The sequence below is a fragment of the Cynocephalus volans genome, chromosome 9 (genome assembly GCF_027409185.1).
Source record: "Cynocephalus volans isolate mCynVol1 chromosome 9, mCynVol1.pri, whole genome shotgun sequence".
Taxonomy (NCBI): domain Eukaryota; kingdom Metazoa; phylum Chordata; class Mammalia; order Dermoptera; family Cynocephalidae; genus Cynocephalus; species Cynocephalus volans.
Window position 1 is genome coordinate 151,831,194 of NC_084468.1, and position 16,526 is coordinate 151,847,719.

Genomic DNA, 16,526 nt, shown 5'->3' on the forward strand with positions numbered 1-16,526 from the left:
GTTTTGACTTTATCGTTTTCTGCCACTAACTGCAAAAGAGTCCAAAGAAATATGAAGAGTTCTAGATCCATGTTCCTAATGAGAGACAGGTATCTTTCATTATATTAAGGTTTCTCAGATTAGAAAATCTCCCCCTCCCCTCCAAGAAATCCTAGTACTTCCTTTCCTACTGTCTTGAAATATAACTTGCCCTTTTGCTAAAGCACAAATTTAATCAAGTACAATTCCAGGCTGCTGTGCAGGATCAAGCTATCCAATGGCCTAGGAACATTAAAACAATCAGGTTTTGTTTTGTTCTCTGTATATGAATTTTGAGGGCAAAAAAATTGTTATAAAACCATTCTCAAATTTAATACTTTCCAATATTCTTAAGAATAATGAAGGCTTATTGTACTGGAGACTGTTAAAACGTTAGTTCAAAGACCAAATAATTGAGGTGGCAAGCAAACATTACATCTACATAATATACAAAGGGAAAGAACTGACTTCCTCTGTCTCATGCACCTTCCTCTGGATTCTCTCTTCTCTACCTATCCCACCTGCTGAAGTATGAAACTCTGAACAACTGCTTGGTAATGGCAGCACCTCATTAATCATGTGGGGCATAGGGCATATGTAAGTACTCTGGAAGAAGACACTAAGAGAGAAAGATGGAAAGGAGTGTTTGAGAATCATTGGCCAAACGTGAGTTGGCTCAGGATCGAACTTAAAAAGAATTAGGCCCACAGAGGCATAGTCCATGAGACAGGCCTGCCATTAGTGCCTTCTCCGCTTCTAGGCCTGCCATTAGTGCCTTCTCCGCTTCTAGGCCTGCCATTAGTGCCTTCTCCGCTTCTAGGAACCTACAGGCTCTGCATTAAAAGCAAACAAAAAATGGACTGGACAATTGATGAACCTGAAAATCATAATTACCAAGAGGAGTTGCTCATTTTGAAATTATGAAAAAGTTGCTTCACTTCAAAAGTTACCAGGTCCTCTCAATTTCTCATACTCAACAAACTTTTGTTTCTTCAACATTGTGGAAGAAGAGAGAGGTCTGTGTTTTTACAAAGGGATGCCCACAGGCTGAAAAGTTCTATTCATACTATTTTGTTTTGACTCTGTGTATAGTGGTATCTGCAACATTAGAAATTTGGACTTAATTTGCTAAATCCTAATTTACATACTGGGCAGTATTTTCTTTAACAAAGTCTAATTGGAATGGCAATTTATGGTACATGAAAATTTAATTTAAAATGTTAGAGATACAGAGAATTCTGATTTATATAGAAGACAACTTATTTTTAGTTGGAAAAAACTGCAATTCCAAACTATTTTGCATTTAATGCAATAATTTACATATATTACAATATTCATGATACATGATAAATACTGAAATTCTATTTGAAAAATGTTCATTGCAAAAAAAATTAGAACTTTAAGAAAATGGTGCCTCACATTTTAAAGAATGTTCTCATTTTAAAAAGGTAAACGTATCAATTTGACAAGCAATATTAAACACATTACTAATAAATTCAGATTCCTTTAATATTCCTTGAGTAATTCTAAATAGCAAAGGTAAATACCATATATAAAGAGTCTTCAAAAAATTTACGGAAAGATTCATATTATCTTTCAATTCTTTATTTTTCCAAGAACTTTCTGAGGTAGCCTTGTATATGCCAATAAATTTCTAAATTTATTTTTAAAAAATGAGCACCCTGCATTTAAGGTACATGATTAATTCGACAATGGATTCTTTAGTTATTACAGGCAACATGCTGCCACAGCTACAGAGGAAAAGAGTTCTGATGCTCTCTGACCCTTTTCATTTTTCAATTTGTGTTTCAAGGCAAAGTTTAGAGATGACATTTTCTACTTGTCCCTACAAATATCTTTTCACTAAAGTATTATTTTACTTGGGTGACAAATCATCTGTGTTTCTACACAATGGAAATTAACCACCCCCCCTAAAAAGAGAGTAACCAATCAAGGCCCCAATTATAAAAATACCCAAATAAAATACAGGATCACACATGTAACACACCCAAATTTCTAGTGCTTTAAAATATACAGAGACCTCCAACTCTCAGCATGGTGGAATGAGAAGAAGGTTGACAAATCCTCCCTCCAACAACAACTATAAAGCTGGACAAAACCATCAGCAGCAATCATTTTAGCAGTCTGCCATTTAACCAAAGGCCCACACTTCATCAGAACTACTGAGCTTCAGGTGGGAACAGAGGAGTCTACGCCGTCCTTGCCATGGCTGCTCCCAACTCCATCCCCGAGCTTCTTCAGCCCAGTAATTCCATCAGGGCAGGGGAGGCTGTGAAGACTAGCAGCTTTGTCACCTCTGCCAGAGGGGCTCAAGTTAAGCCTGAATAAGCAAACCTGATTGGGGCGAGCAGCAGATGAACAGACTAGCCAGGAATTTATCAGGGAGTTCCAGCAGCAGAGGTGGCTTAATCCCACATATTTTGAGTTGACTAGGGATTGTGTGCACTGCTGCAGAGACCAGAGAGGAACCATATATCCCTGACTAATGGAGCCTGCGAGCATATGCAAGTGAGAAATGAGAGGTCCCAATAGGAAGAAAAAGCCAGGGCAGCCTGAAGGTGAATATGTCCCCCAGTTCACACACAGATCCATCAGGAGAGACTGGAAGCCTCACTGGCTTAAGGTGTTTCAGCATAGCTTCAGACTAATCCTTGGCTGATCTCTAAGCTATGCAGACACAGGGGCAACCACTAGGAAGACAAACTTACAAAAACAAGGGAAAAATAGCAAGCAGAGGTGTCCCAGCTGCACTTTGTGGGGGATACAGACATCAACGGTTTAGCACAGGCAAGTTACAAAACAAACAACAACAATCAATTGATACCACCAATAGAGGGGGAAAGTCAGAAACTATAGTTCCTACAATATATCATCTAAAATGTTCAGTATTCCACAGTAAGTTACGAGTCATGCAGGAAACAAAAACATGTGATCCATGATAACTTTTTTTGTATATTTTTTACAAAGAAAAATAAGAAATATAAACCATTAGAAAAGAGACAACATACATATTTCTACAAAGCTTAATACTTAAACCTTGTAAATATTAATTGATTTTAAAGAACTTAGTGTTACTAATAACCAATTTTCAAGCACAGAGAGAAGCCCCAAAGACCTTCAACAATGACAGTTTTCCCAACTCTGAAAAATAAACCACAGCCTTGAATTTCTGAGTTGCGGAACCAGTAAAGAGATGGGAGTTATGAAGGAGCAAGAGAGATCTTTGAGAATATTACCACACAACCCAGAGTCGTAGTTCGGGCTTATGCTCAGAGTTTTGGCAGGTTTGTTAAAACTTGACAGAATCATTATCCTGAGGTCCAGGTATTTTTAGCACATGTTAGTGGCAAGCTTTTAAGTAATTCAGGGAATATTCACCATTGACTAATAAGATATAGTCCAGGCTCTTTTAATTTTTCTGTTGGCTGGCTAGTACAGGGATCTCTGAACCCTTGACCTTGGTGTTATAATACCACACTCTAGCCAACTGAGTTAACTGGACAGCCCCTATTAGGATATGTTTGAGTGAAAGCCTCAGCAACTCTCCATGGGATCATTTACATAGATCACCTTCAAAAGGGATCCTCATTTAGTTTTTCTTGTTTTTTTTCCTTTCTCTCTCTCTCTCTTTTTATTGAAACATAGTTGATTGTACATAGCTGTGGGGTACAGAGTTGAATATCAGTACCTGTGTGCAAAATACAATGCTCAAATCAGGGTAAAAGTGATCCCAATTTGAAGAAAACAAGACCATGCAAAGATCAGAATACACTACCAGACTTGGATTTCCAGAAAAAATTTTATCAGTCAAAAAAAGCTTCTTGATCTGCAGTTTTCACTAGCAACTTTGAATTCAATAGCATCTGCAAAATTAAAGAATCTCCAAAGATAGCATGGTGTGGTTTACAGTGTTGAATTTGAAGTCTGCCATGTAAGCATAGCTGGAGTGTACTTGAAAGATAAGGAAGTGCATATTAAAGAATAATGAAATTTTAATTTCTCCCTCTCTGATTACAATGCAGAGTATTCAAATATCAATTTTCTTCTTTCCCTAGTTAGCAAACAACAATTCTAGACCTACAGATAACAATTCTAGAATGATTTATTTTATCACCTCTTCTCAAGTGGCAGAAGGCAAGATAGTTCTTGATGATGCTAAGAAAATCTGGGTACCTTTGGGCCTCCAGTTTCCAGTTCACAATGAGAGCAATCCTCCTTTTCACCTCTTTAAATATAGATGTAGTGAAGGCTTTAAGAAAACATCAGCCATCAGAAGTCAAAGAAAAGTATACTGAATATAAGATTTTCCTGTAAAACATCATTAAGAAAGGTCTATCTATAAGTTACTACAGTTATTCAACGCAGGGAAATGGACCAACTTCCTTTTACAAAAGGTTTGGGATACTCAAACTTCAGAAATATGGGAAAAGAAAATAGAATATTTTAGATTTTCTTTCTAACTCCCATATAAAGCAAAAAATACAAGAGATACAAGCTTTTTACGTGACAGAGCAAAAACTGGAAGTCAAAACAAGTATAGATTTATTTTTCTATTTCTTTGTTTCCCCAAAAGTCTAAGGCTAAACTGAATATAGCACGATTATAGGAAAGTCTGAAGTGGCAAAGAAACTATCTTCAGGTTACGTTTCCATGTTTTCATTTACTTCAACCGACGGTGTCACTTGTAATGTGCTAAACAATGATTCTAGCTGTTTTCTTAAAGTAAATGTTAAATGCTCCCTGGCATGTAGAATTAGGTCATCTTACAGCAAAAACACTCCTGTGGAATGTAAACTCGGCAACTACACATTAGTAAGAATTAGTAAGAATGAAGGAAGAAGACAACTCTGAGACCAAGAAAAACCCAGATGTGCTGAGGCGTGAGAACTAACGTCCAGATTTGTCATGAGGCCACTGATCGTCCCTCCTTTCCGTGTCCTGCTTTCCGTACCTTGCTGCCGAGAGGCCGTGATCCAGGCAGGCCGCTTGCAGCAGGTGGCGCGTGAGCCCCGACCTTGTGAATCGCTGAAGTGGAGGAGATCGAGATCACTTCACTTCATTTGCAGACTGTGTTTATTTCGTTTAAAGGGGAAAAACAGTCTTTAAATGCACAGTCTTTTGTTTTTTAGTAAGTAAAGAGGAACAGTCCAAAATCATCAACAAGGAATCTGGTGACACAGTGCAGGAAGAAGAAATACAGTCAAAGCCCAACACAAAGAAATGCGGTTCAACCGGTGGCAGGAACAAGCCCGCAGAAGGTAATAACTTGGTGACAACCAGGAAAGGAAAATGGTAGAAATGTTGGAAAAGAAGAAGAGAAAAAAAAAAAAAAAAAAAGAAAGTAAAACAGATCATGAGAATCCCGGATTTCTTCTCCCTCAGAGAACTCTTCCAAATATACTTAAATGGTTTTTTTTTCTGAGTAAAACAAGCAATTTCTTCTTCAGGAGAAAATGTACAGCTTAAAAAACGTCTTTAGGGTGTTTTGTTGTTTGTTTTTCTAATGGTGGTAAAATTATTTTTGGCAAACAACATTTTATATATCATTTCATATGTGATATGATAATATGTCATGTATAATTTTTAATGTTGTGCAAAGCAAATAAAGATTTTTCTCAAAATATTATAACTTAAAAGGATATAAAGTCTTGAATATAAAGCCCTTAGCAGAGGTGAATAAAGGAGTCGTTTTTCAAATTCTCTCTTAAATGGGGAAAAGGGAAAAAACTGTTTACTTGGACTTCTTCAAATGATTCTAGCAATTCTAATACAAGTTTTGTTCATTTTGGTAACAAAAGGTAAAAAAAGATTTTCATACCAGTAATTATATTAAGACAAGGTTAAAAATTATAGATATATAAGACAAGATATATGTGTATAAAGCAAACGTATCTTAAGTTTAGATCTAAAGAGATTATAGAGAGATTGCCAAACTTCTTTAAATTATTCTGCTTCCAAGCTGTGGAAGACAAGATAATGTAAGGGCAGGAAAATGACATTTCCCATTATTTTTCCATCGCTTTCAGGGCATCAAAAAAAAAAATTCACTTGGCTAATCTAACAAAGGTAGTCTTACATCCAGCCTGTTGATTATAATCTTGTCATCTCTTACCTAGAAAACGAAAGCATTTTTCTCAATAGATTACTGGGTGTTTTGAAAAGACACATTAATGTTGTATCCATAGATGTGAATTAGGTTGGCAGATGTCAGATACCTTAGGCCATCAGGAGAGTGACTTTTGATGAGGCAAAATAAGATATCTGACACTTGGGTACTGGAACTGCCACGCACTACACAGGAGGAAATTGTCTAGGAAATGAACCCAATTGTGTCTAACATTCCAGTCTACCCCTTCACTAACTTACTTCGGGTCTATAACAAAAGATATTTTTATATAGGTGATTGTTTTTCTTCTATCAACTTAAGTGTGTAGTAATATCTCATTGTGAGTGTGTGTTTCCCCTGCCTCCAGGATCATTGTAGTTTTAATTTACATTAATAGCTCACGATTATGAACATCTTTCCATGTGTCAATTTTCCATCCGTATGTCTTAATTGGTGAACTGTCTTTTCATATCTTTTATCCATATTCAAATTAATATTGTTTCCTTTTTTACCATTGCATTTTGAAGGTTACATATTTTAGATACTAGTCCTTTGTTAGATACATGGGTTTGCAAATATTTTTTGCCTAGTCTGTAGCATGTCTTTTTAATCCTCTTAACACAGGGTCTTTTGCAGAGCTAAAGTTTTTAATTTTGCTGACATCCAGTTTATCAATTTTCTTTTCATGGATCATGCTTTTGTTGTCAATTTTACCTTCTTGTGAGCTACTTGAACATTTTTTAAGATTTCATTTTTGTTTACATGGTGTGTTTGTGTGTATCTCTTTGTAGAGTTGCTTTAAGTATTAAATTATGCATACGTAACATCACAATCTACTAGTATTGTTATTTTACCAGCTAAATATAGAAACCTTTCCTCCTTTTACGTTTCTTTATTCTCTCCAGCTTTAAATATAAGTTGTCTTAAATATTTCTATACATGCATTTAGAAACATTCGACAGCTTTTGCTTAAACTGTCACACGTAATTTAGAAAACACAAGAGAAGGAGGCCTACTGCGTTTACATATAACTTTGCTTGTCGTGTTCTTTCTTTCCTGATGTTCCAAAGTGCCTTTTTCTTATCACTTTCTTTCTGTTCAGATAAATTCCTTTAGATGTTCCTTAGGGAAGTTCTGCTAGTGCAAAATTCTCTTACTTTCTCGTCACGTGAGACTGTTTTAGTTTCCCTTATATTCCTAAAGGAGATTTTCACTAGATGTAGGACTTTGAATGACAGTTTTTCTCTTTCAACACTTGTAAACTATTGTACCCCTTCTGGCCTCCATGGTGTCTGATGAAAAGAATCTGCTGTCACTTGAACTGGTTCTTCTGCACTGGTCAGGTACTATTTTTCTCTGGCATTCCTGGTGTTTGTTTGTTTCACTAGTTTTCAGAAGTTTAGTGACGATGTGTTTGGTGTGATTTCTTTCTCCTCCTGCCTGTCGATTCCACCAGTTTAAACACGGAAGCCCCCACGGCTGTGCTCGCGCCTCGTCAGCGCGGACCCCTTGCACCGACCTGGAGCGCCCGTGGGAATCCGTCGTGTCGCTGGAACCCGCTGTCATCGGCCGCAGAGGGGCGGGAGCAGGGAGTGGAGAGCGGCCGGTCGTGCGCTCCTGTCCCCGGGAGGGCGGCCTGGGAGCGGCAGCTGCAGGCAGGGCCACCGGGAGGCGCCACGGAGAGCGCACCCCGCGACCGCGGCTTCCCGTCGGCGGCTCTGAGCGCCGCGCACCGGCGGCTGCGGGGACGCGGCTGACAGCCCGGCGCGGGCCGCGTGTCCTCTGTGCGCGGTGGCGTCTGCGCACGCGCACTGTCCCGGTTAGGGCAGCTGTTGTCACCACAGGTGAACGCCTCAGGGACCAATGTGGTGCTCTGGACGACACCTCCTGGGAGCCGATGTCTACACTGCAGCCTCCGAGCAGTCGGGGTCGGTACGATCCCCCGTGGCCGTCACCAGGCCCTGTCCCTGTCCACTGGTGAACGTGGGTTACACAGTCTCCTCCGTGGGCTACCTGTTTCTGGTGGGTCTTCATGTGGTCCTGGGTCCAGAACCCCCTTTCAACTACCCGCTGGAGACCGTGCACTTCCTCTGCACTGGGAACGTGAAGTCCAGAGGCCTCCTTGGCTTTACGTGGTGTCTGGTGATTCTGCTGAAGCTCTGAGACCAGGACTCACCTCCTCCTGCCACCCCGCTTGCTCGGACCTTCTCCCGACTTCTGGGTGCATTTCCAGAGCATGTACACAGGGGTTGTGTGGGGCCTTCTCAACACTGGTTGTTTGTGGCTTCTCTGTGTGAACTTCTCTGTAAAAATCCCTGTTCGTCAAACAGATAAAGGGAGAGGTGACAATCACTAGACGACTCCCCCACCCTCATAGGAAAGACTTCTTGATGTATCTAAATAGAAACTCCTGTCTCTATTTTTTTCTGGCTCTGCCGAACAACTGTCGTGATTGTCTCGGGCCATTTTCTGGTTTCCAGGGCCTCAGGAAGGCTGCAAAATTCTTCTTTTATGGTAACTGTTTTTCTCCATCTCCTGGCTGGAAGACAGGGACTCTGCTGGGTCCCAGGGAGCTGGGAATAGAGTTTCATGGAAGTCAGCCTTCACACCACACACTTTCCAGAAGAGAAAGGTGGGGGACAGAGATCGCAAAGGGCATGGGAGGAAGGCACAGGGCTAGACAGTGTGAGGCCTGGAAGTGAGTCCAATGCTGCCACCCATTCTCTGTGTAGCATTAGGCCATCGTGGTCGCCTCTGTGGGCCTTCCTTTCCTTCACCTGCAAAGAGTGCTGAGTGAGACGTCCAAGGTGACCTCCGGCACGAGCATACAGACAGCCTCTCTGTCCACGGGTTTCGCACATGCAGACTCAACCAACTGTGCATAGAAAATATTCAGGAAAAACATAACACAATAGTACAAACTAATGCAAATAGAAAACAATACAATATAACAGCTGTTTACATAGCCTTTACATTGTATTAAGTATTATGAGTAATCTAGGGATGATTTAAAGTATACAGAAGAATGTGCATAATTTATATGCAGATACTACACCAGTTAATATCAGGGACTTGAGCATCTGCAGATTTTGATATCCTTGGCAGATATCGAGGAACAGCAGTATTATGATTCCTTAGCTTGCAAGAGAGAAGCAGGATTTGATGTGCTGAGGGCAGAGTTGAAATAAGCATTTGAAACTGACTTCCAGGGGCCATTGCCATTTGGAGATCTAGTAGAGGGGAAGACAGACATCTCTGGAAATAGAATATCAATGAAAGGTGAACTCTGCTTGATTTATTAAACTTATTTGATGTTCCCTTACGTGAACGTGATGTCTGCGAGGAACGGAACTCAGCCTGGCTTGCTCTCTGCTAGGTGCCCACCATCCACAACTGCGGTGGCACGTAGGATGGCCTCAGTAAACACTTTTTGAATGAATGAATGAATGGAATGAAAGTGGCTGCCATTGTTACTGCTGTCAACCGAGACTCTTTCCTGTTTTCCAGGGCCCTATAGTCCATCTGATGACATCTCTGCTGATCATCTGTGTGTGTCCTGTCACTATTAGACCTGTGTTCCCTGCTCATTGTCACTTCCACAGTTTTGCCAATTCCATGCAATTCTTCATGGAACTCTGAGTTCCACCTCGTCCACAAAACTCTCCTTGATGGCCGGACCTTTGTTGAACTTCTCATTAGTAGCACCCTAGTTAATCCTGTTTACTTCTTGTAGTCAACCAAAGTGGACTTGTTGCACCTCCTTGCATGCCTGGTATGGTGCAGGTTTCAGCTAGCGTCCGTGCATAAAGCAGAAGCAGCAGAGCCTCTGGTTCAAAGCTTAACGCGTGGGGTCAGACAGGTGTGGGTTTCAGTCCTCTCCACACGTGTTGCCTGGGGAGACCACACGGCTGTCTGTGCTTTGGCTTCCTCATCAGTAGGTGGGACTAAAGCTGTGCTCCCCTAGAGTGTTGTGAGGATCGATGCAGTGATTCTAAGAGGCATTTATGAGCCTGCTCTCAATAACAATCCATGAAAAGTGGGTGTTATTGCCACAGCTTGGGAAAGAACATGACCTTTGGTTACATCCTTATTCACAGCACCTGGTTGCTGCCTCAGCAGTTTTTATGCCTATAGCATCTGATCTGGCAAAGAACGTGTCATCTTACTATCTTAGAAGACAGATTTATGGGGTCAATGATAGATCGTCAGGTTTCAGGTTTGTAGATTTCTCAATGGGGTTCAAGGAAGGAGAGAAGAGAGAGTGGTGAGAGAGTGAACTGAATTCTGCTCCCCCCAGGGTGATATTTCCTTTCCCCAGCCCCCAGAGTTTTCAAAAAGGCATTCCACGATGTCCTATAAAATAAAATTTTATAAAAATCCCATATTTTGTGGAAATTGTTGGAAACTTAAAACTTAGATGGGCGTTTGCTATTTCAGCCTGGGACACGGTGCTCATGTTTCAGTGCTTTGGAGTCTAGAGATAGCAGCAGGGTGGATGTCCTAGATTGCCAGGATGAAGACATGGAAGGAAGATCTGGTGGCCCCACTGGTCCTCTTCCTCTCTCTTCAAAGATACTTAATGGCTCCTGGCTCCATCACAGTGTGTACGAGTTTTTGGGATGTGGAGGAACAGAGGGACTCACAGAAGTAGAGAACTGTCAGACTTTAGGGAAACTCTGTGCAGAAGTGCCATCTTTATGGCAGTCACCACGTGACCCACAACATGAGGGGACTTGGATTCCTGCAAGAAGAATATCCAAAAGCTGAACTTCCCTTCCCTCTTGAAAACCAGCTCTGGAAGAGGGAGACTGGAAGATACTACCCTGTGAGCCTGCTTCTGCTCTGTTCAGGAGAGTGGCGTGCTCTCCACAAGCCCCTCATTCTTATTCCACCTCATTTTTATTTTAGAATTTTCCATTTCCTCTGCTGGAATGTTCTTTTCAACCCTGGCCACCCATGGAGAAGTACAAGTGGAAACAGAAGTATTCTCTGGTGTTTTCCTTGCTCTCTGCTTACTGGAGAGTGAGGCCTGGGCTGCAGGCTGGACTTCCAGAGCATGTCCCGAGTCGTGTGCACCCAGGACAGAGCTCGAAGGGACGGCCAGACCCACATAGGAGACCCTTCTCCATGGGAAGGCCAGGATCAAAGCAGTTTTGACTTGTAGGATGGCTAAGCATATTCAATCACTAAATCATTTCCCAAAACAACAGCATGGCTGCCTCTAAGAGTGTCGCCTGAGCTGTGTCAGCACTGAGGCCTCTAGGGCATCACAGAGAGAGCAGGAGAGACAGAGGAGGAAAATGAAAGGTGGGCAATGTGGAGTGAGCCAGAGGATTTGTTTGTTTGTTTGTTTGAAATGCCTTCTACTGTGTGATCTCCATGGTTGCTCTTTAAGTGGGGGAGCTCCCAGTCTCTGAAAGGCTCAAAGCTCTCTGAGTAAACTTTTTAAAAAAAATTTTATTTTGTCGATTATACAATGTGGTTGATTATTGTGGCCCATTACCGAAACCTCCCTCCCTCCTCCCACCCAACAATGTCCTTTCTGTTTGCTTGTCGTGTCAAATTCAAGGAATTGTAATTGTTATGTCTTCTTCTCCCCCCGTTTTTCTTTTTTGTTTTTTGTTTTGTGTGTGTGTGTGTGTGTGAATTTATTTATTTATTTTTAGCTCCCACCCATAAGTGAGAACATGTGATATTTCTCTTTCTGTGCCTGACTTGTTTCACTTAATGCAATTCTCTTAAGGCCCATCCATGTTGTTACAAAGGGCAGTATTTCATTCTCTTTTCATAGCTGAGTAGTATTCCATTGTGTAGATATACCACTTTTTCTGTATCCACTCATCCAATGATGGACATTTGGGCTGGTTACAACTCTTGGCTATTGTGAAGAGTGCTGCAATGAACATTGGGGAACAGGTATACCTTCGACTTGATGATTCCATTCCTCTGGGTATATTCCCAGCAGTGGGATAGCTGGGTCATATGGTAAATCTATCTGCAATTGTTTGAGGAACCTCCATACCATTTTTCATAGAGGCTGCACCATTTTGCAGTCCCACCAACAATGTATGAGAGTTCCTTTTTCTCCGCAACCTCTCCAGCATTTATCGTTCAGAGTCTTTTGGATTTTAGCCATCCTAACTGGGGTGAGATGGTATCTCAGTGTGGTTTTGATTTGCATTTCCCGGATGCTGAGTGATGTTGAGCATTTTTTCATATGTCTGTTGGCCATTTGTATATCTTCCTTAGAGAAATGCCTACTTAGATCTTTTGCCCATTTTTTAATTGGGTTGCTTGTTTTTTTCTTGTAAAGTTGTTTGAGTTAGTTGTATATTCTGGATATTAATCCTTTGTCAGATGAATATTTTGCAAATATTTTCTCCCACTCTGTTGGTTGTCTTTTAACTCTGTTAATTGTTTCTTTTGCTGTGCAGAAGCTCTTTAGTTTAATATAATCCCATTTGTTTATTTTTCCTTTGGTTGCCCATGCTTTTGGGGTTGTATTCATGAAGTCTATGTCCAGTCCTATTTCCTGAAGTATCTCTCCTATGTTTTCTTTGAGAAGTTTTACTGTTTCAGGGTGTATATTTAATTCTTTAATCCATTTTGAGTTGACTTTAGTGTATGGTACAAACCTAAAGTTAGCAGACGGAAAGAAATCATTAAGATCAGTGCTGAACTTAATGAAATTGAAACCCAAAAAACAATACAAAAGATCAATGAATCAAATTCAAATTTGTTGGCGTACAGTTGTTTATAGTAGTCTCAAATGATTCCTTGTATTTCAGATGAATCAGTTGTAATATCATCTTTTTCGTTTCTAATTTTTGTTATTTGAATCTTCTCTCTTCTTTCTTTTGTTAGCCATGCTAATGGTGTGTCAACTTTATTTATCTTTTCAAACAACCAACATTTGATTCATTGTTTGTTTGAAAAGATAAATAAAGTTGACACACCATTAGCATGGCTAACAAAAGAAAGAAGAGAGAAGATTCAAATAACAAAAATTAGAAACAAAAAAGATGATATTACAACTGATTCATCTGAAATACAAGGAATCATTTGAGACTACGATAAACAACTGTACGCCAACAAATTTGAAAATCTGGAGGAAATGGATACATTTCTCGACACACACAAGCACCCAAAACTGAGCCAAGAAGAGGTAGAAAATCTGAACACACCAATAACAATAAAGAAGATTGAAGCTCTTATCAGAAGGCTCCCAACAAAGAAAAGCCCAGGACCAGATGGATTTACAGCAGAATTTTACCAAACATTCAAAGAGGAATTGACACCAATTCTTTTCAAACTATACAAAAGATTGAATCAGACGCAAATCTCCCAAACTCACTCTATAGAGCAAACATCATCCTGATACCAAAACCAGGTAAAGATATAACCAAAAAAGAAAACTACAGGCCAATATTTTTGATGAATATAGATGCAAAAATCCTCACTAAAATACTAGCAAACAGAATACAGCAACACATATGTAAAGTTATTCAGGACGATCAAGTGGGATTCATCCCAGGGATGCAAGGTTGGTTCAACATACGCAAATCAATCAATGTGATACACTATATTAATAAAATCAAACACAATGACCTATGGTCATCTCTATAGATGCTGAAAAAGCATTTGATAAAATTCAACACTCATTCATGACAAAGACCCTCTATAAGTTAGGTATAGATGGAAAGTATCTCAACATAATCAAAGCCATATATGATAAACCCACTGCCAATATCATCCTGAATGGGGAAAAGCTGAAAGCTTTTCCTTTAAGAACAGGAACTAGACAAGGATGCCCACTCTCACCACTCCTATTCAACATAGTGTTGGAAGTACTAGCCAGAGCAATCAGAGAAGAGAAGGAAATAAAGGGCATCCAGATTGGAAAAGATGAAGTCAAACTGTCCCTGTTTGTAGATGATGTGATCCTATATATCGAACAGCCTAAAGCCTCTACAAAAAAACTCTTGGAGGTGATAAATGATTTCAGCACAGTAGCAGAATACAAAATCAACACACAAAAATCAGTAGCATTTCTATTCTCCAATAGTGAACATGCAGAAAGAGAAATCAAGAAAGCCTGCCCATTTACAATAGCCACCAAAAAAATAAAATACTTAGGAATTGAGTTAACCAAAGATGTGAAAAATCTCTATAATGAGAACTACAAACCACTGCTGAAAGGGATTAGAGAGGATACAAGAAGATGGAAAGATATCCCATGCTCTTGGATTGGAAGAATCAACGTTGTGAAAATGCCCATACTACCCAAAGTGATATACAAATTCAATGCAATCCCCATCAAAATTCCAATGACATTTTTCTCAGAAATGGAAAGAACTATCCAGATATTATATGAAATAACAAAAGACCACGCATAGCCAAAGCAACACTGAGCAAAAAAAAAAATAAAGCTGGAGGCATAACACTACCTGACTTTAAACTATACTACAAAGCTATAATAACCAAAACAGTATGGTACTGGCATAAAAACAGACACACTGATCAATGAATAGAATAGAGAATCCAGAAATCAACCCACACACCTACAGCCATCTGATCTTTGACAAAGGCACCAAACCTATACACTGGGGATGAGACTGCCTCTTTAGCAAATGGTGCTGGGAGAACTGGATATCAATATGCAGGAGAATGAAACTAGACCCATACCTTTCACCATACACTAAAGCCTAAGTAAACTATTTGACAAATGCTCCCAGCAGCGAGTAGTGGCACATCTGAGAAGCTGCAGGTTAGCTGGCCAGCACTGTTCATAGCAAGAGCTGTTAAGTTCCATCCATTAGCATGTTTTTAAACAACAAGAGGCACAGTCATCTTGATTTGACACAATAATCCTGAGTTTAAGGAATTTCTTCACTGTGTGTGAAACTGGGTGTTGACTTCACTGTTACTGAGCCTCAGCAGGGGAGGGAGCTGAGCACTGCAAGGAGAGACCCTCCCCCCCCCCCCGCTCCAAACCCTGGCTCTGCTCCAACCCTAGCCTGCTTCTCTGGTGTCTGTCACTGCTGCCACCCCTCGCTTTCCTCAGCCACCCCACAGGACCATCAGTATATTTTACACGGTCCTTGTTGGGACTGTCCAAGCATTCTGCTACTGCACAGTTCTGATGCAACTGAACTTTACCTTAATGGACAATGTCTTTTTCTTTTTTTCTTAGCTTGGTGAAAACTCTAGAGGAAACAGCTCTTTGAATGATGGCATGTAGGAGGCAGGTATTACGTATCCATCCATCCATTTGTCAGTATCAAAGAACATACACCCTTCTGCACAGCTGTGGAGAAACTTGATATTCACTTAACAATGCAGCATTTTAAGAGATCATTGACTTACCTGCATGAGAGCAATTTTAAATGAATTATGTTAACAAGTTATAATTCTTGGAAGTGGCAACCAACATCAAAAGCAAAGTTTCTTAATTTTCCAAATAAATTGTAAAATGCTATTTTGATGCAATAAAAAGATCATCTAAAGACGTAGTGAAAGGTTTTATCCATTATCAGATAGATTCTTGTTTGTATTAATTAAGAACTTCACAGACATTGTTTATAAATGAAGGGTATTTAAAATAAATTTTTAGAACAAACTTTGTTTTATGATCCTTCATGATGTCTGTTAATGGCTTGAGCAAAAAAGAATTGGCAAATAATTATAAGTTGCAGAGTTGTGCTAGAGAAAAGTGTAAAACTCTTGAGTGTTTTTAAAAATATTCAAAGCAAAATAAGTAATATTTTAAATTAAATAACAATTTTAAGTTAAAAAGTCAGAAAGACTTTAATTAATTGAATTACACTGAAAATTATCAATACATTCTCTGTATTCTACAGAAGTTTAAAAGCTTCTGTTTATGATTAGCTCACCTTGGAAGCTGGGATCCCAGACTGTCTTTGAAATTTTTGTGCAGATTACTATTACCATTTTTCCCCTTAGAAAAACTGGAAGCTATCTCACGCTGTGCTCAGGGGAGATACTGACTCTATCATAGTAAATAATGGACATCAGTGATGATTTTGCATGGCCGGTACGATGTTTTGACTGTGATTTCTGCTTGTGGTCAGATGTGGTCTCTAGTGATAAGACTCCACTCTTCTGATGGGTCTTAGCTGAAAACAAGGGCCCTTTACAAGAACAGCCCTCACTTCTGATGCAGGGTCCCAAGGTCGTGGGCAACTACTAATGCTTGAAAGTGGGGAATGGGAATAAAGGTAGTGTCAAGGTGCTGCTGAAGTGGACGTCCTGTTCATTCTCCTAGATTGAGGTCTGATACCTGGTCTCAGGACAGAAGGATGGGCAATTCACAGCTGAGCTAAGAGCCATTCCTGGGCACCACTGCCAGCCGCATCCATCC